This window comes from Lithobates pipiens, unplaced genomic scaffold, assembly GCF_037356315.1.
Source record: "Lithobates pipiens isolate NorthernLeopardFrog02 unplaced genomic scaffold, aLitPip1_a1.2 Scaffold_10, whole genome shotgun sequence".
Taxonomy (NCBI): Eukaryota; Metazoa; Chordata; class Amphibia; order Anura; family Ranidae; genus Lithobates; species Lithobates pipiens.
This window is the reverse complement of record NW_027507686.1, coordinates 201,347,094-201,365,364: the sequence shown is the minus strand read 5'-3', so window position 1 is coordinate 201,365,364 and position 18,271 is coordinate 201,347,094. Positions and strand designations below refer to the sequence as shown.

General features: G+C 44.9%; 1 protein-coding gene across 2 annotated transcripts in view; it reads left to right on the top strand.

Moving 5' to 3' along the window:
* LGR4 (leucine rich repeat containing G protein-coupled receptor 4) overlaps positions 1-18,271 on the top strand; it is a 167,436-nt gene that overhangs the window by 107,413 nt on the left and 41,752 nt on the right. The window lies entirely within an intron of this gene.

The following is an 18,271-nucleotide window of genomic DNA, read 5'->3' as shown; positions in this document are numbered from 1 at the left end:
CCGAGCCCAGTGGGAGCAACGGAACACACAAAGCCACACTGCAGGCTCTCACCGTCCAGCCTCGTCTTCTACTTCTCCTTCTCCTCTCTCCTCACAATTGTCCTCCACTCCACCTTCCATCACGCCAAGCTCACATTTTTCTGCAAAAAGGCAGGCTTCCGTGGGCCTAATGTTTGAGCGTAAAAAAATGATGACGCCGGATAACCCTCTTGCCCAACGGTTGGCGGCTGGCTTGTCAGAACTCATAGCCCGCCAACTACTGCCATATAAACTGGTGGACTCGGAGGCCTTTCGCAAATTTGTGGCCATTGGAACACCACAATGGAAGGTCCCAGGAAGGAAGTATTTCTCAGAGAAGGGCATCCCAGAGCTATATGGCCATGTTCAGCGGCAAGTGAATGTATCTCTGGCACACAGTGTCGGTGCCAAGATACATCTGACCACAGACACGTGGTCTAGCAAACACGGGCAGGGAAGGTATATCAGTTTTACTGCCCACTGGGTGAACCTTCTGACGGCCGTCAAGCATGTAACCCGTGGCACCCGTGTAGATTTGGTTTTACCGCCACGGATTGCATGCAGGCCTGACTCTTCTTCTCCTCCTCCTACTCCATCCTCCTCCCTCTCCTCCTCAGCTGCCTCCTCCTTTTCCGCTGCTAGCGTCTCTTCCACTGCACCGCCCAAGCTCCCCAGAACCTATTCCACATGCCAGGTGAGACGTTGCCATGCCGTGCTGCGTCTGTTGTGCCTGGAAGCAAAGAGCCACACTGGCCCGGCACTCCTTTCAGCTTTGCGTTCACAGGCAGATGAGTGGCTAACACCGCTCAATTTGACAGTTGGTAAAGTGGTGTGTGACAACGGTGCCAATCTGCTTAGCGCATTGAAACAGGGCAAAATCACGCACGTGCCGTGCATGGCACACGTCTTAAACTTGGTCGTGCAGCGATTCCTTGTCAAATACCCTGGGGTCCAGGACATCTTGCGGCAGGCAAGGAAAATCTCGGCCCATTTCAGAAGATCTTACACGGCCATGGCTCGCCTTGCTGACATTCAGCGGCGACACCATCTGCCGGTCAGACGTCTTATTTGCGATTGCCCGACGCGATGGAACTCAACCTTCTATATGCTTGATAGGCTGCTCCAGCAGAAACGTGCAGTTAACGTCTACCTGTATGAACTCTGCGAAAGAAACGGTTCTGGGGAGCTGGGTTTTTTTTCACCGCGCCAGTGGCTGCTCATGCGCGACACATGCAGACTTCTGCGGCCATTTGAGGAGATCACCAAACTGGTCAGTCGCAGCCATGGCGCCATCAGTGACATGGTACCTTATGCCTTCTTTCTGGAGCGTGCATTGCGTCGTGTCATTGATCAGGCTGTGGAGGAGCAGGAGCGGGAAGATGAGGAAGTCGCAATGCTGGATGAATTCCCAGGGGGGGCTACTCTATCTGAGACAAGTCAACAACAGGAGTCTGATGAGGAGTCAGAGGAGGATGGTGCCGGGGCGGATGAGCAGGAGCAAGAAGAGCATGCTTTAAACCTTTCTGGGATCCCTGTTGTGCGAGGATGGGGAGAGGAGAATGAAGAGGACGACATTATCCTGGATGATGAGCAGGAGCCAGGCCACCACACCGCTTCCACTTTAGTGCAAATGGGGGCCTTCATGCTCCAGTGTTTTAATAGGGACCCCCGTATAAAAAGCATGAGGGTCAAGGACCAGTACTGGGTGGCAACGTACTTAGACCCCCGGTACAAACACAAAATGGCGGAAATGTTACCGCCGTCGCAGAGGGCTGTCAGAATGCAGCACTTCCAGGCCTTGCTTCGAGAAATGCTGCATTCTGCTTTTGCGTGCGCTGGCAGAGGAGCAATTCCCACTCCCAGAGAAGGATTTGCGGGTACCAATCCAACAGCGCCTGCAAGAAGAGGCCGGTTTGAAGATGTGTTGGTGACTTCGGATATGAGGTCATTCTTTCAGCCGACCCATCGACAGGTGTCATCCGGATCCAGCATCAGGGAACGCCTAGACCGTCAGGTGTCCGACTACATTGGGTTAACGGCCGATGTGGACGCTCTGAGGAGTGATGAACCCCTAGACTACTGGGTGGGCAGGCTTGACCTCTGGCCAGAGCTTGCCCAATTTGCAATCGAACTGTTGGCTTGCCCCTCATCCAGTGTCCTGTCCGAAAGGACGTTCAGCGCAGCAGGGGGGATTGTGACCGATAAGCGTACTCGCCTAGCTCACCACAGTGTTAACTACCTCACATTTCTAAAAATGAATGAGGCATGGATCTCGGAGGAATTCAACACATGTGATCAGTAGACCATGTATATGTCTATAAACAATTTTTGGAATCAAGCACACAGACCTTCTTAATTCATTTGGCTCACTTCCCTGACCCAAAAAAGCACACCGTACTATATGCCCCTACCCTCCTCTTTGAAGAGGTTGAGCGGTGTCATATTTCTACTGGGGCTGCTTATTATGAGGGGTTCCCACCATCCCTGTGCTGTGCTGACTTCCTCCTGGGTGTTCTTATTATGAGGGGCTCCCACCATCCCTGTGCTGTGCTGACTTCCTCCTGGGGGTTCTTATTATGAGGGGATCACACCATCCCTGTGCTGTGCTGACTTCCTCCTGGGGCTGCTTACGGTGCTGCTGTCAGCGCTGTATGTCACGGAGCTGCTGTCAGCGCTGTATGTCACGGAGCTGCTGTCAGCGCTGTATGTCACGGAGCTGCTGTCAGCGCTGTATGTCACGGAGCTGCTGTCAGCGCTGTATGTCACGGAGCTGCTGTCAGCGCTGTATGTCACGGAGCTGCTGTCAGCGCTGTATGTCACGGAGCTGCTGTCAGCGCTGTATGTCACGGAGCTGCTGTCAGCGCTGTATGTCACGGAGCTGCTGTCAGCGCTGTATGTCACGGAGCTGCTGTCAGCGCTGTATGTCACGGTGCTGCTGTCAGCGCTGTATGTCACGGAGCTGCTGTCAGCGCTGTATGTCACGGAGCTGCTGTCAGTGCTGTATGTCACGGAGCTGCTGTCAGCGCTGTATGTCACGGAGCTGCTGTCAGCGCTGTATGTCACGGAGCTGCTGTCAGCGCTGTATGTCACGGTGCTGCTGTCAGCGCTGTATGTCACGGAGCTGCTGTCAGCGCTGTATGTCACGGAGCTGCTGTCAGCGCTGTATGTCACGGAGCTGCTGTCAGCGCTGTATGTCACGGAGCTGCTGTCAGCGCTGTATGTCACGGAGCTGCTGTCAGCGCTGTATGTCACGGAGCTGCTGTCAGCGCTGTATGTCACGGAGCTGCTGTCAGCGCTGTATGTCACGGAGCTGCTGTCAGCGCTGTATGTCACGGAGCTGCTGTCAGCGCTGTATGTCACGGAGCTGCTGTCAGCGCTGTATGTCACGGAGCTGCTGTCAGCGCTGTATGTCACGGAGCTGCTGTCAGCGCTGTATGTCACGGTGCTGCTGTCAGCGCTGTATGTCACGGAGCTGCTGTCAGCGCTGTATGTCACGGAGCTGCTGTCAGTGCTGTATGTCACGGAGCTGCTGTCAGCGCTGTATGTCACGGAGCTGCTGTCAGCGCTGTATGTCACGGAGCTGCTGTCAGCGCTGTATGTCACGGTGCTGCTGTCAGCGCTGTATGTCACGGAGCTGCTGTCAGCGCTGTATGTCACGGAGCTGCTGTCAGCGCTGTATGTCACGGAGCTGCTGTCAGCGCTGTATGTCACGGAGCTGCTGTCAGCGCTGTATGTCACGGAGCTGCTGTCAGCGCTGTATGTCACGGTGCTGATGTCAGTGCTCTGTATTACGGTGCTGCTGTCAGTGCTCTGTATCTCCTGCACCCTCTTGTTTGCCTACCCTGGTCCCTGACCTTCCCTCTCCTCCATTGCCTTCATTAGCTCCATAGTCCTGAATTGTCAGAACAATTTCCCAAATAAAAAAAAAATGCTTGTAGTTATCGATCCCAAATTCACCTCATACATGTATTATGCTATTGTCCAGGTGGTGGGACTACGTGCTACCCCCTAATAATTACCCCGTGGCCGCAAATTCGACCTAAAGGTTTGCGAAATTCGCCTCCCATTGAAGTCAATGGAGCCCGCGGCGAACGGTCGTTTTCGCGAACGTTTGTGTCCGTTCGCGTTTCGCGTTCGCGAAACGTCCCGTCGGAAGTTCGTCCATCACTACTTACCGAAGCCCTGCAGTGCCGTCCACACACGGCTTACATCTTCCCCTATGTTTGTTCTGGGTTCGCGGGCTCCGGCGCTGTGATTGGCAGAGCCCCGATGACGTCACTCCCGTGCATGCACCGCCAGCCACGGTTCAGAGCCATGAAGAAATGGCACGAGCGTTCATTTAGTGCGCATGCGCCAACGATGTCAGCGGCGTATATAGTAAAAATGTCCTAAACGTAAGTTTAGGAGATATTTACAGTAATTATAGGTAAGCCTTTATTATAGGCTTACCTGTAGGTACAATTAAACAGGAAGACTTTACTTCCTCCTTAACAGAATTTGGGGAACCTCATAGGGACTCGTAGCTTGCAAAGGAGTACAAGCGTGGTGACGTCACTGCACTTGTAGTACTTTGATACTCCCTGCAGCCTTGTAACTGAAGGTCTGTACCAAGGTGTGCTTGGCGGTATAGTCTGAAGGAGACTGAGCATTATCCATCCACTTATTAAAGTTGCAGTGCTTTGCAGGTTCCAATGAACAAAATAATAAATTTTTTATAAATCAATAAGCTTTTGCTGTTTTTTTTTTTTTTTTTTCACGTGTTTTGTGAGATGCAATTTATGCAGGCGGTATGACACCTTGCTTACTCAATCATCCACACGCAGCCTAGAACACTCGGAGTAGGAATCCAATTTTTAACTTATTCCAGGAGTGACAATACATAGGATCTTTTTTTTTTCCGGGGATTCTCAGTGGTGAAAAAAACATTATAATGGGAAAGCCTTGTTGACCGTGTAATATATATATATATATATATATATATATATTAGTGTGTGTGTGGATACACACACAATTTTAATACTAACAGTCAGGTTGGCGCCTCCCCCTCCCTGTTTTTTTTCCTTACATTTCTGACAGTGACGGCTGGTGGGTTTTATTTGGGGGGGCGATAGCAAACAGCAACCCCCCCCCCCCCTCCGGGAGGACAGCCGGGAGATCAAAGCCCAGCACAGCACTTACCCCATCTAGGAAGTGGACGAGCAGCATGTCGGCGGCTTTCTTCCTCCTTCTGTGGTGTGGATCACGGCACCTTCCTCCACGCATCCTCCTAGGCATCCAATAGGATCACCTGACCTTTCAGCCAATCGGGAAACAGGTATCAGACTCATGCTTCCTGATTGTTGGAGAGGCGATTCAGTGTTAGAAAAGCGAATATTATGTTGCTTACCTAACACCTGGGTGGGCTCTGAGCGCAATGCTCTGTGCTTTGAGTCCACACTATTTTGAAGCCTATTAGAGCCTATGACTCTAATTTGGGTGCTTCAAAAAACAAAACACCCCTGCCGCTGTAATTCATGCGTCCAGTGTCTTGAAAGGGGCCAGATGCATGAATAGGTGGTGGCCGTGGATAGATTCATGCTATGCATGAATCTGTCCATGAACCATATAGCGGGGTGGCGTAGATAGAGGGGGCGGCACTCTTGCACCCTTAATGGATGGGCTGCCCCTGCTTTCTGACAATCTAAAATAACCCCTGTGAAGGTAAAAAGAAAACGAAGTTGGGGTGTAGGAAGTACATACAATAAACATAATAAACAGGCCTCCACTTTACTTCACTCACACAGCATAGTACATGTGTTCATTTACAGTGCCCATGTCTACTGTGCATCATGAACAGATGATTGGAAACCGAATGTCGGAATAATAATACTAGGAACATTTCTAGGCATTTTGTATCTGTATGTGGAGTTTCATTAGATTGTTGTGCTCCCTTCCTTCTGCTCATTAAAGTCAGGCCAGAACAGCCGAGCTTGTCTGTCTGGGTGACATGAAGGCGCTCTCGTGATGCTAGATGAGTTTATCCCGGTGGAAAGTCTTCCTTTTTGATCTTCAGGGGAGGTTTATGAATTTGGAATAAGTAGATAGAAAAGGGACAGGTATTTTCTCGTTCTTATTTTGATGGAGCCTCAGGGCTTTTGTATCCTGAGATATTTTAATGCTCCTCTGTTTAAACAGTCCTTTCTCTAAACAGGCAGAAATGATTCATCAATAGCAGATTATTTATTTGCATTAGGTAAGAGGCATGCAGGTGGCATTACGTAAGGGGAGGAAAGTCGTCTCTCAGGTCACTGCTTTACATCAACACTGTTATACTGAGAATCTCTTTCTTGCCTTATAAAAATCATTCTGACATGTTCATAAGCCCCGAGCAACTTGTCAAAATGACAGAAGGATTGGTGTGGAAGGGAATTGGCATTTCTGTATGCTACTCACCTTTTTGTGAGCAAAGTATTCTGTTTCAGTCATCTTAAAGATCATTTTTTGCATTCATATGATGGTCTATGGACGAATGGTGTTAAAGTGGTATTAAACCCAAAAGCAAACCTTTGGTATACTGCAGCTTACTGTTTCTTATGTGATGGCTGCATTAATTAGACACATTTAACACTAGCAGGGGTGCCCTTTAACCTCCCTGGCGGTATGATTCAGTCTGGAATAAGGTGCTGAAAGCGGTACAATTATTTTGCATGGAAATCTGGCTTTTATTTTGTAGTCCTGTAATTCTTAGGAATAACGCTCTGAAATCTCTTCAAACCAGAGTCTAGCGGACATCCCGGGTATGATAAAGTTTATAATATAATAAAGAATAATAAAAATTATTCAATAATGTAATCAAATCCAAAAAAAACTGAAAAAGGGACATGTTTTGGTTGCTATGGACAATCTCCAAATTCCAAGCAGTAAAAAACAGTATTTATAATATAAAAGTGCATGCAGGGCATTGCACAAACCACTAGGGACAAAGGGGGTGTGTATTTTTTACTACAGCACTGTAATCTGTAAGATTACAGTACTGTGTGTGTTTTGTGTCTTTTTACATTTTTGAATTTGCCGCCGTTCTCCGCTCCCGTGCGTCGTAATGTCGCAGGGAACGGAGCTCGGCGGCATTCGGTACTGTGAATCGAGCGCAGGACGGCTCGATCACACAGCGCGGCGGACATCGCTGGATCCAGGGGACAAGGTAAGTAACGATCCCTGTGTCCTCCCCTGCATCGAGCGGTGCAAGCCAGAGTCTGGCTCGGGGTTACCGCTATTGTAATTAAAATTCCAACCCGAGCCAGACTCGGGATTACCGCTAAGGAGGTTAATGATCAGCTTTTTATTTATGCAAAACCTGTATCCACAAAAAAGGTTTGCTGTAAGATATAAAGTATTATCTGGAGTTTAGCTTCCATTTGTTAGTGTATTTCAACATGCTACTACATCCAACATCCCCTCTCCCTCATACTGACAATGCTGTTGTCTGCTGTGCCCCCTGTGCTCATTCATCCAGGGTGTAGGCACTCTAAGCCCTTGTACACACGGTCAGACATTCCGACAACAAAATCAGTCGGATTTTGTCTGAAACTTGCGTTGCATACACACGGACAAAGTTGTCGGAAAATCCGATCGTTCAGAACGTGATGACGTTATTTCATTACAACGAGACTACGTTCAGGCTAGTAGCCAATAGCTTTGGTCTAGAAATTTGATCTGAGCATGCGTGGCACTTTCTCCGATCGGAATTCTCTACAAATGATCGGACAAAGTCCAATTGGATCATGTTGTCGTAAAGTTTTATAGACAAGCTCTCAAACTTGGTCCGTCGGATATTCCGCCGGAAACAGTCTGATGGAGCCCACACACTGTTGGATTATCCGACAACACGGTCCGATCGGACATTTTACATTGGAATGTCCGACCGGGTGTACAAGGGCTAATACAGGAGGTGTGTTACTGGCCAGACCTCCAGATTGAAAACCAAGGGGAAGAATTCTTAAAAAAAGAAACCCAATACAGCCACTGTCTAAAGTTTGGTAAGCTACAATATATTCCATTTTTTAGTTTTGGGTTCAATACTGCTTTAAGTCAAACTGATGCTGAAAATATTGTCAGCCAAGGTTCCTTTTTAGTTGCTTTTAGCTAGGTGAGGGAAAACTTCCCCCAGGTCCATATGGCCTACACACGGCTGCTAGCTACCTTTTTATAGTAGACATGTTTGTGTATATACCATAGCCTTTCTCAACTTTTTTTTTTTTTACCCCAGAGGAACACTTAAAAATGTTTCAGGTTGCAAGGAACTCCTGCTAAAATTAATTTTGGGAGTCTGTGCAAAGAATGGCGCTTACATTGGTCATCATGGAGAAGAATGCCCATATACAGTGGTGGTCAGAAAAAAAAAAAACCTTACAGACAGCAAGAAAGACCATTGGTGTCCTGCTGCCTGGCTCTGCTACATGGCATTGGACCCAGAACTATCCAGGTACCATCAGATTAGGAAGTCAAAATGTCCATAGCTCAACCCCTAGCAACCTCTAGGGCAGTGATGGCAAACCTTGGCACCCCAGATGTTTTGGAACTACATTTCCCATGATGCTCAGCTACACTGTAGAGTGCATGAGCATCATGGGAAATGTAGTTCTAAAACATCTGGGGTGCCAAGGTTCGCCATCACTGCTCTAGGGGAACCCTAGGGATCCACTGAACCCTGGTTTAGAATGGTTGGTATACAGTATAGAATATTGTAGTGCTTCTTTCCTTCATATACCTGTACCTGGTCTGGTCTGTGAGCTTCTAGAAAGCTGTTTATGCTAGTTGAAATGGGAAATGCCTCCATATTCCATTGAAATGTGGCACCCTGAGCAGCCATTGAATGATCATCTTGTATAAGAACTTAAGAGGCTTCGGGTTAGACATGGGAACAGGGCCCGGGTTTTTTTTTTTTGTTGAATCTCTTGCTTTCAGCCCATCTGAAGAGCTACCAAAGTCTAATTGGACTTGTTTGTTACAGGCATTTCGACAGAGCCAACAATTTACGCAGCACTTTACACACTGTACTGTTCACACGTCGATGCCCTTGGGGACTTTAGATTGTAAGCCGCTTATCTCCTATGCATATATAATATACGCACACATACATAGTAGGACCAATTAAGAAAGGAGCCAATTAACTTACCAACATGTCTTTGGAGTGTGGATAAAAACCGGAGTACATAGGGGAAGCCACTTTGTTTCTGAAGCTGTTTTATTGACATGATTTTTAAAAGAAATAAAGTTAAGCACCATACACACTAACAGATTTTCTGCTGATTTTTTTTTCCTTCAGATTTACCAAAGCCATAAAATATGAGGTCAAACCTTAGGAGTTTCAGTTTGTATGCAATCAGCCAGGCCCTTGCACTACATGGTTTTGGTAAATCTGAAGGAAAAAATCAGCAGAAAATCTGATAGTGTGTATGGGGCTTAAGGTCTATATATACAATAGTTGGACACAGGCACAATTTTCATACTTTTGACTCTGTATGGCACCAGAATAAAATTAAAATTAAACAATCCAAATTAATTTGAAGTGCGGACTTTCAGCCTTAATTGAAGGGGTTGAACATAAATATCAAGTACATATTTTAGGAACTGCAACCATTTTTATACACAGTCCCCCCCCCCCCCCCATTTTCAGGGGTTCAAATGTAATCGGACAAATGAATATAATCATAAATGTTCATTTTTAATATTTTGTTGAGAATCCTTTACTGGCAATGACTGCCTGAAGTCTGGAACCCAAAGACTGGGTTTCCTCCTTTCTGATGCTTTGCCAGGCTCTAACTACATCTATCTTCAGTTGTTCTTTGTGTGTCTTTCTGCCTTTTAGTTTTGCCTTCAAGTGAAATGCATGCTCAATTGAGTCGAGATCAGGTGATTGACTTGGCCATTGCAGAATATTCCACTTCTTTTCCTTCAAAAGGTCCTGAGTTGCTTTTGCAGTGTGTTTTGGATCATTGTCCATCTGTACTGTGAAGTGCAGTCCAATCAAATGTGCTGCATTTGGCTGAATCTGGGCTGACAGTATATCTCTAAACATTGCAGAATTCATCCGGCTGCTTCTGTCTTCTGTCACATCATCAATAAACACCAATGACCCAGTGCCACTGGAAGCCATGCATGCCCATGCCATCTCACTGCCTCTACCATGTTTTGCAGATAACATTGTGTGCTTTGGAACATGCGCTGTTCCAAGCCTTCTCCACACGTTTTTTCTTCCCGTCATTCTGGTACAGATTAATCTTGGTTTCATCCATTGAAAGAATGCTTTTCCAGAACTGGTCTGGCTTTTTTTTAGATGTTTTTTGTAAGAGCCTGGCTTTTCTATTTTTAGGCTTATTAATGGTTTGCACCTTGTGGTGAACCCTCTGTATTTGCTTTTGTGAAGTATTTTCTTAGTTGTAGACTTTTGACAATAATACGTCCACCTCCTGGAGAGCATCTTTCACTTGTCTGGATGTTGTGAATGGGTTTTTCTTTACCATAGGGAAGATCCTGCGATCTTCTACCACTGTTGTCTTCTGTGGACGTCCAGGCCTTTTTATGTTGCTGAGCTCAGCAATGAATTCTTCTTTCCTCAGAATGTACCAAACGGTTTATTTGGCTACTCCTAATGTTGCTGCTCTCTCTCTGGTGGGTTTGTTTTGCTTTTAAAGCCTTACAATGGCCAGTTTCACTTGCATGGACAGCTCCTTTGAACGCATGATGTAGGTTCACAGCAATAGATTTCAAATGCAAATACCACACTTGGAATCAACTACAGACCTTTTACTTGCTTAATTGATGAAGAAATTACAGAGTAGGGGACACCTGGTCATGAAACAGCTTTTGATTCACTTGTCCAATTACTTTCGGTGCCTTGAAAAGGGGGGGGGGGGTGGCTGTTCTTAGGAGCTGTAATTCCTAAACCCTTCCTTCGATTTTGGATGTACATACCCTCAAATTAAACCTGAGAGTGTGCACTTTCAGCCCATATCCATTATATAACTGTAGCTTGAATATGTTTTGGTAAATACCTGAAAAAAATTGTGCCTGTGTCCAAATATATATGGACCTTACTGTATCTATTGAGATAATTTCATGCGTGCTGTTTTACTCCACTTTATGAAGCATTTGTCAACCCTGATGAGGAGGGTATGATTTTAGTCCCCAAAATGTGTTGGCTTGTCATTTTGGCTATCTATAATAGAATAAATATTTTTTAAATATTTTGTGTGGCACTCTTACCCTGTGCCTGAGACCAGCCTAAACATATTTTTTCTGCTATACTCTGGACTACATAAGGTGCCTGTCCCAGGGCGTGAAATGTTTGTGAGTGGATGACAGACGACAAGTCACTATGTGGATATGTGTTATTGGAATAAAAAATAGAAAAAAACACTCTGGCATCGGTGATGGTAGGGGGGGTTCCCTTTCTTTCATTTTCCTTTCCCTTTTACCTTCCCTTTACCTTCCATTTTTTTTCCTTCCTTTCAGATGTGTTTATCGATTTCAATTAAAAGGAGCACTGCTACCACTTAGAAAACCATGTCTCCTCCACATTCTCAAGTTCTACCCTAGCCTTGACCAGCTGCTTAATACCCTTAAAAGATACACATTTGTGCATTTACTTTGCAAGTTGCTCCTGTTGTTCATGGAGCTGGCTTTGTACACAGGGTTACATTCTTGCTGGTAAAAGAAAAGCGTCTTCCCCATACTGTTGCCTCAAGGTTGGAAGAGCACAATTGTCCAAAACAGGGGTGTCCAACCTGCAGCCCAACACAAATTGTAAAATTGACTTAAAATTTTTGAAACTTTTTTTTATTTATTTTTTTATAAAAATGTATTTACTTTTAGAGAACACATGTGGCCAAAGAAATACTGACACGGGTTTCTTTCCTGGACTTAAGTTTTATCTTCCCAAAGAAAAATGTCCCACTCCTCACAATCACGCCTTATTCATGTCATCAGTTTTCGATCACGCCTATATTTTGTCAGCAACTATTTTCAAGTATAAAGCACACGAAGGATAAAATTAGAACCAAAATATTTGATGTGCACCTTGAGAATTTGAGAATTGCTACTACATCCATCAAAGCAGATATTGCCGTGTAGGCTAGTTTATCAAAAACTGTGTCAAATATGCCACTAGTTTTATGTTGCCCTCTTTAACTTTTACAATAAAAAAAGTTTTATTACTCAGGTAGGCATATTATCTATATCAGTGATCGTTCACTTGAGACCTTCCCGAATTTTTCTGCTCATCAGCTATTCTGAATGTATTTTATGTGTGTCCCAAGACAATTCCGCTTCTTCCAATGTGGCCCAGGAAGGTCAAAAGTTTGGACACCCTTGTTCTAAAATGTCTTTGTAAGCTGTAATGTTAACTGTATTCTTCACTGGATACACCTGAGCTTAATATTTTGTAGGGCTGTTCACATACTTTTGGCCATATAGTAGAGGTGTGGTAATACGGATTCCAAAAATGTGTGGGCATATTCTGTACCTAATAAACCATGGAAAAGTTGTCAACCTCTTGATTGTTGCAAGTTGAGTTTTTAGCTATGTATTTATTTTTTATTTATTTTTTTACTGGTGGCTTGATTTCCCAAACCATAATTATGCATTTGTATGTTTGTTTTTTGGAAGCACGCCGCATATAACAATTATATTAACCCCATGGAAGTATTCTTGTGCCACTTTTTTTCTTTTTTTTTTTTTTCAGTAAACTGCTAAAACAGCTGTATGGGATCGAAGCCTCGATATAAAACAATGTTTTGTCAATGGCTGTAGCCATTGTGCATTAAAAAGGTTGTATGTGCAGCTGTTAAAATTCCTGATATCCCTTGTGAAGAAATTAATAGGATACACAGAAATCGGCTTTTGTTTTTCTTGGGGGGGGGGGGGGGGGAGACGACAAAAGAAGTTGCAACTGTTGCTCGTTTTGTCTTCATTTTTCAACTGACAGTAACTTTGAAAGGGGAAAGATTGGAGACCTGTAAGTGATCTCTGTTCTTTGTTTTGAGAAGCCTAATGGATCGGCAGCTTGGTTATTAATCACCGGCCTGACAAGAGAGTGCAGGTGTTTTTTGTTTGGAGGAGGAAGCTTGTCCATTTACTTCTACCCTGCATTGTGCCACGGGGACATCCGTCCAAGTTTTCTCTGTTAACTCTTCTTATACCAGAGAGGCCAGCGGTGTACTTTGTTGTTGTGCTTCACTTCAACTGTTAGCGTGCATCGTTTATCAGTTCAAAGTACGCTTTGAACGAGGATTAATTAAGCATCCCCTGAAACACAATAGTCTAGGTGGGGTGCTGGTAAAGAATTTTCCCTTTGTTGCCGTTGTTGCCATGACCTCAACAAGAATAATTATTCACACTGTACCTGGTGTGCTGCATGGATTTTTTTTTCCTACTTTTTATTTTTTAAAGAAAAAACGACACATTGTTTTCAAAGCTTGCGTTTTTAATTTGTAAGTTAGCCAGGTAAGTGTTGCAAATTTATTTCCTGCAACCATGGATTGAAATTCGCACAATTCCACCATCAACACGGACCGCGCTGACAGGGAAATCGGCAATTGTCGTTTCCCGGCGGAGGAAGCAGTCCCCGCTGAGAAAAGACATTGCTAATTGCTAGCATCTATAGCAGCCGACTATAACTGAAAGGTAATCCGGCAGGCTGGTTGTACCCAAGTTGATTGATCAGCTTGGTACATTCAGCCTGCCTATTAACAGTTCGAATCTTGGCCGGCTCCTGCTGAACCGGCTGAGATTCGAACAGCGTATGGCCGGCCTAAGAGTATAACCACATGAATTTCAACCCAGTCACTAAAATGTCATATAAGCTTTCAAGCTGAAATCTAGACTGATATGAAAGACCCCAATTAATTCACCTGGATTTGACTTGGTTTGCTGCCCCCTGTACATCAGAGCTCAGAAACGGGAGGAAGAAGCAGCCCGGGAAGTCAGAGGTGTGTTGGAGTCAGTGCAAGGAGAATGCTGATAGGAGGGGAGGGCAAAGTAACAGTTATGCAAATTGGTGTTTCGCTTCTCCTTTCTCTGTCCAGTCATAGGGTGGAGATGGGGATGAGAAGTAAAAGGGGAACTCTAGAAGAGAAATATCAGGTCCCTTTCCCTGCCAAATAGTTCTATGCTGGAAGAGTGTAAATCTCAGGACTAAATGGGCAAAAATACAAAGCCTTTGGGAAGTAAAACTGCTCTTATATATATTTTCATCTGTGTATTTATGCAAGAACTAATTTTCAACATTTTAACATCTGTACCTTTTTACCTAGTGATTCCACTGTGAATTATTAGCTGACAACATTCTGTCCCTGTCCCCTAAATTGTGCTCTTGTGTTGTCACCCTGTTCAATTGGCTGTTCCAATTACACAAAGTTGGACCACTGGCACCATCAGGAAATCCACTCTGAAGCCTCATACACACGATCGGACTTTGTACAAACTTTCCCGTGGACTTTTGTACAAAGGGCGTAGTCCACAAGTTTGTATTGCATACACACGATCGGACTTTTTGACAACAAACACGAACGTAATGACGTCACAACGTACTGACGACACTTCAAAAGAGGACGTTCAATGACTCCAGCGCCACCCTTGGTCAACTTCTGTATTGTAGTCTGATCTTTTGCATTGGTTCTGAGCATGCGTGTTTGTACCTTGTACAAAAGTCCGATGCTTTTGCGTACACACGATCGGACTTTGCTCCATCGGACTTATGTTGTCAAAAAGTTTGTCCGTTCGCACAGCCAACAAAAGTCCGATGAAAACAGAAAAAGTTTGTCCGATGGAGCGTACACACGGTCCGATGTTGCTCCAAAACAGCTAATTTGCATGTTTGTTGTCAAAAAGTCAGACCGTGTGTACGAATGCTAAAGAAATCTAAGCAGAGACACAGCACTAAAACTTGACAGATGATCAAATCATAATTTACATAAATATATATATAGAATTAACATGGACTTTTGTGGGGATTTGCATCATTTAACTTAAAGAACATGCCCACAATTTTAAAGATTTTTTTATTGTGAATCAAACAACAAATAGGACACAATAACAGATTAAGTCAATGTGCATAATTATTCACCCCCCCTAAAGTCAATACTTTGTTGAGCCACATTTTGAGGCTATCAAATCTCCAAGTCACTTTGGATAAGTCTCTATAAGCTTGCCACATCTTACCACTGGGATTTTTGCCCATTTTTCTTGCAAAACTGCTCCAGCTCCTTCAAGTTGGATGATTTGCGCTTGTGAACAGCAATCTTTAAATCTGACCACAGATTTTCTATTGGATTAAGTTCTGGGCTTTGACTAGGCCATTCTAACACATTTACAAGTGGTTGTATACTCAAATTTTTAACTTTTACCTACAGGAAAGCCTATAATAAGGAGATATTCCCCTCGGTATGCGCACAAGGGGATTCTCGGTCTGAAAATCCGGCAGTGGCCGGCCGGCCGGAATGAAATCTCCCGCGCGCATGCGCGGGAGTGACGATATCGCGGCTCCGGCCACTCACAGCGCCGGAAGAAACGCCGAGGGAGCATGTCAGCTCCCTCGGCGTGGATCGGGGCCTCGTTCTAAGGTAAGCATTTCATAAAGCTCATTATGCCTTTTGCTTTGCAGGTTTAAAAAAAATTGCGGGTTTACTACCGCTTTAAAGTGGTTGTAAACCCCTACAAACCACTTTGACTTACAGGTAAGCCTAGATTAAGGCTTACCTGTAGGTTCAAGAAAATCTAAACCTACACGTTTAGGAGATATTTGCCAAAACACAGGCACCGCTGTCTACGGCGCATGTGCCATAGACAGCGGCGCACAGGTGCACTGAGCGCGCCACTGTCAGCGGCGATATGCCGCGAGCTGCGGCTCCCGCGTGCATGCGCGGGAGTGACGTCATTGCGGCTTTGTCGAATGACAGCGCCGGAGCAGCGAGACCCACCGAGAAGATGGAAGCTCCGTACACAAGGGGACAGCAGTGACTTCGTTGGCTCCTGTGTCAGGTAAGTGACACATAATGGACTACTATGCGATGCATAGTAGTCCATTATGCTTTACCTTTGCAGGGAATCAAAGAGGAAGTAAACCCATCAGGGTTTACTTCCTCTTTAAATCATTCAAGTGTTGCTTTAGCCGTGTGTTTGGGGTCATTGTCCTGCTGTAAGGTGAACCTCTGTCCTAGCCTCAAATCACACACAGAATATAGTACAGGTTTTCTCAAGAATATCCCTGTATTTAGCACCATCCATCTTTCCCTCAACTCTGACCAGTTTCCCAGTCCCGACTGCTGAAAAATATCCCCACAGGATGATGCTGAAACCACCTTGTTTCACTGTGGGGATGGTGTTCTTTTGGGTGAAGTGTTGGGTTTGCACCAGACCTAGCGTTTTCTTTGATGGCCAAAAAATTAAATTTTAGTGTCATCAGACCAGAGCACTTTCCTCCATACATCTCCCACATGCCTTTTCGCAAACTCAAAATGTGCCATTTTGTTTTTTGCTGAAAGTAATGGCTTTCTTCTGGCCACTCTGCCATAAAGCTCAACTCTGTGGAGCGTACGGCTTATTGTCATCCTATGTACAGATACTCCAGTCTCTGCTGTGAATCTCTGCAGCTCCTCCAGGGTTACCTCTGTGCTGCCTCTCTGATTAATGCCCTCCTTGCTCGGTCCGTGAGTTTTGGTGTACAGCCGTCTCTTGGCAGGTTTGCCGTTGTGCCATGTTCTTTCCATTTGGTTATGATAGAGTTGATGGTGCTCCTAGGGATCATCAAAGATTTGGATATTTTTTTTATAACCTAACCCTGACTTGTACTTCTCAGCATCAGCTGAGAGTTCCTTGGTCTTCATGGCAGTTTTTGGTTAGTGTTGCTTCTTGCTTCGGTGTTGCAGCCTCTGGGGCCTTTTAAAAAGGTGTGTATATGTAATGACAGATCATGTGACACTTAGATTGCACACAGGTGGACATCATTTCACTAATTATGTGACTTCTGAAGGTAATTGCACCAGAGCATTTTATGGGCTTCATAACATAGGGGGTGAATATATACGCACATGCCAATTTATCAGTTTTTTTATTTCTGAAAAAAAAGTTTTATGTATATATTTTTCTAATTTTACTTCACCAACTTAGATTATTGTGTTCTGATCCATCACATATAATTCAGATTAAAAAAAAATTTAACCAAAGGCTGTAATGTAACAAAATGGCTAAAAAGCCAAGGGGGAGGGGGGGGAGTGAATACTTTTGCAAGGTACTGTATATAATCTCCATTTTCCTGGTAGTTCTAGAAGTTCTCTCTGGCAGTCATTTTTAGTCCCCGTGCTCAGTCTATCGTTGAATAGCTTTGGAAGTATTTAAATTTCCAAGGGTAAAACCCAATCCATTTGGTCAGTGGCTACATGATAGGGTGCACCACAACTTCATTATCAGTCCGTGCCAAACTCCTGGCACTGCTCCCATCTTTATGGTTACAGACTACTACAGCTGGAGAAACAGGGAGAAAGACTCCATGTTGGTGCAATTATTGCAGAGAAGAAGGTAGAGCCAGAATAGTGTGATGGGAATCCACAGAAAACTTTTAAAAATGCTCCAAAGTGTTTTATTTTACATCTAAAGCTTTTTTCACAACCTACATGACCAATGTGACAAAATGGTTTGTTAAAGAGACTGCCACTTTGCCATACATGCCATTCCTTATATCTCGCTGCCTGACTTATTTATGCTGACTATCCTCACATACCATTACTCTGCATTTGTAACTTTGTGTATCCATCATTGGGGAAAAAGCACCGAACAGCACACTGGTAGATCGCCTACTCCCAGTGTAGTAGATCGGCTTCAGCTCATCTCTTTCCAAAGCCATGCAAAGCCTAAAGTGTGGTTTTGGGAGGAGATGAGCTGAAGCCTATCCACTATATACTGGCACTAGGTAGTTTGCCAGTTTACCAGACACACCAGGTCACATGTCCTAACCAGTGTGCCGACCTCTACTCAAAAAGATTAATTTGCTAGGCCCCCCAGTGTCCTAGCAACCAATAAGGTGCACAAAGGCTTGGGCATTCAGCTGCTCCACCTTGTAGTGTCGCCTTCCTATCTCCACTTCCATTCCAGCCGCTGAGAACAGAGCTGGGAAACCCTCAGAGCCTCAAAATAGACCACCTGGCTAGTCCAGGGGTCACCTGTGTATCCACTATGTCGAATGTTGTTGGAGCTTACACAGAGTTGACGTCCTCATCAG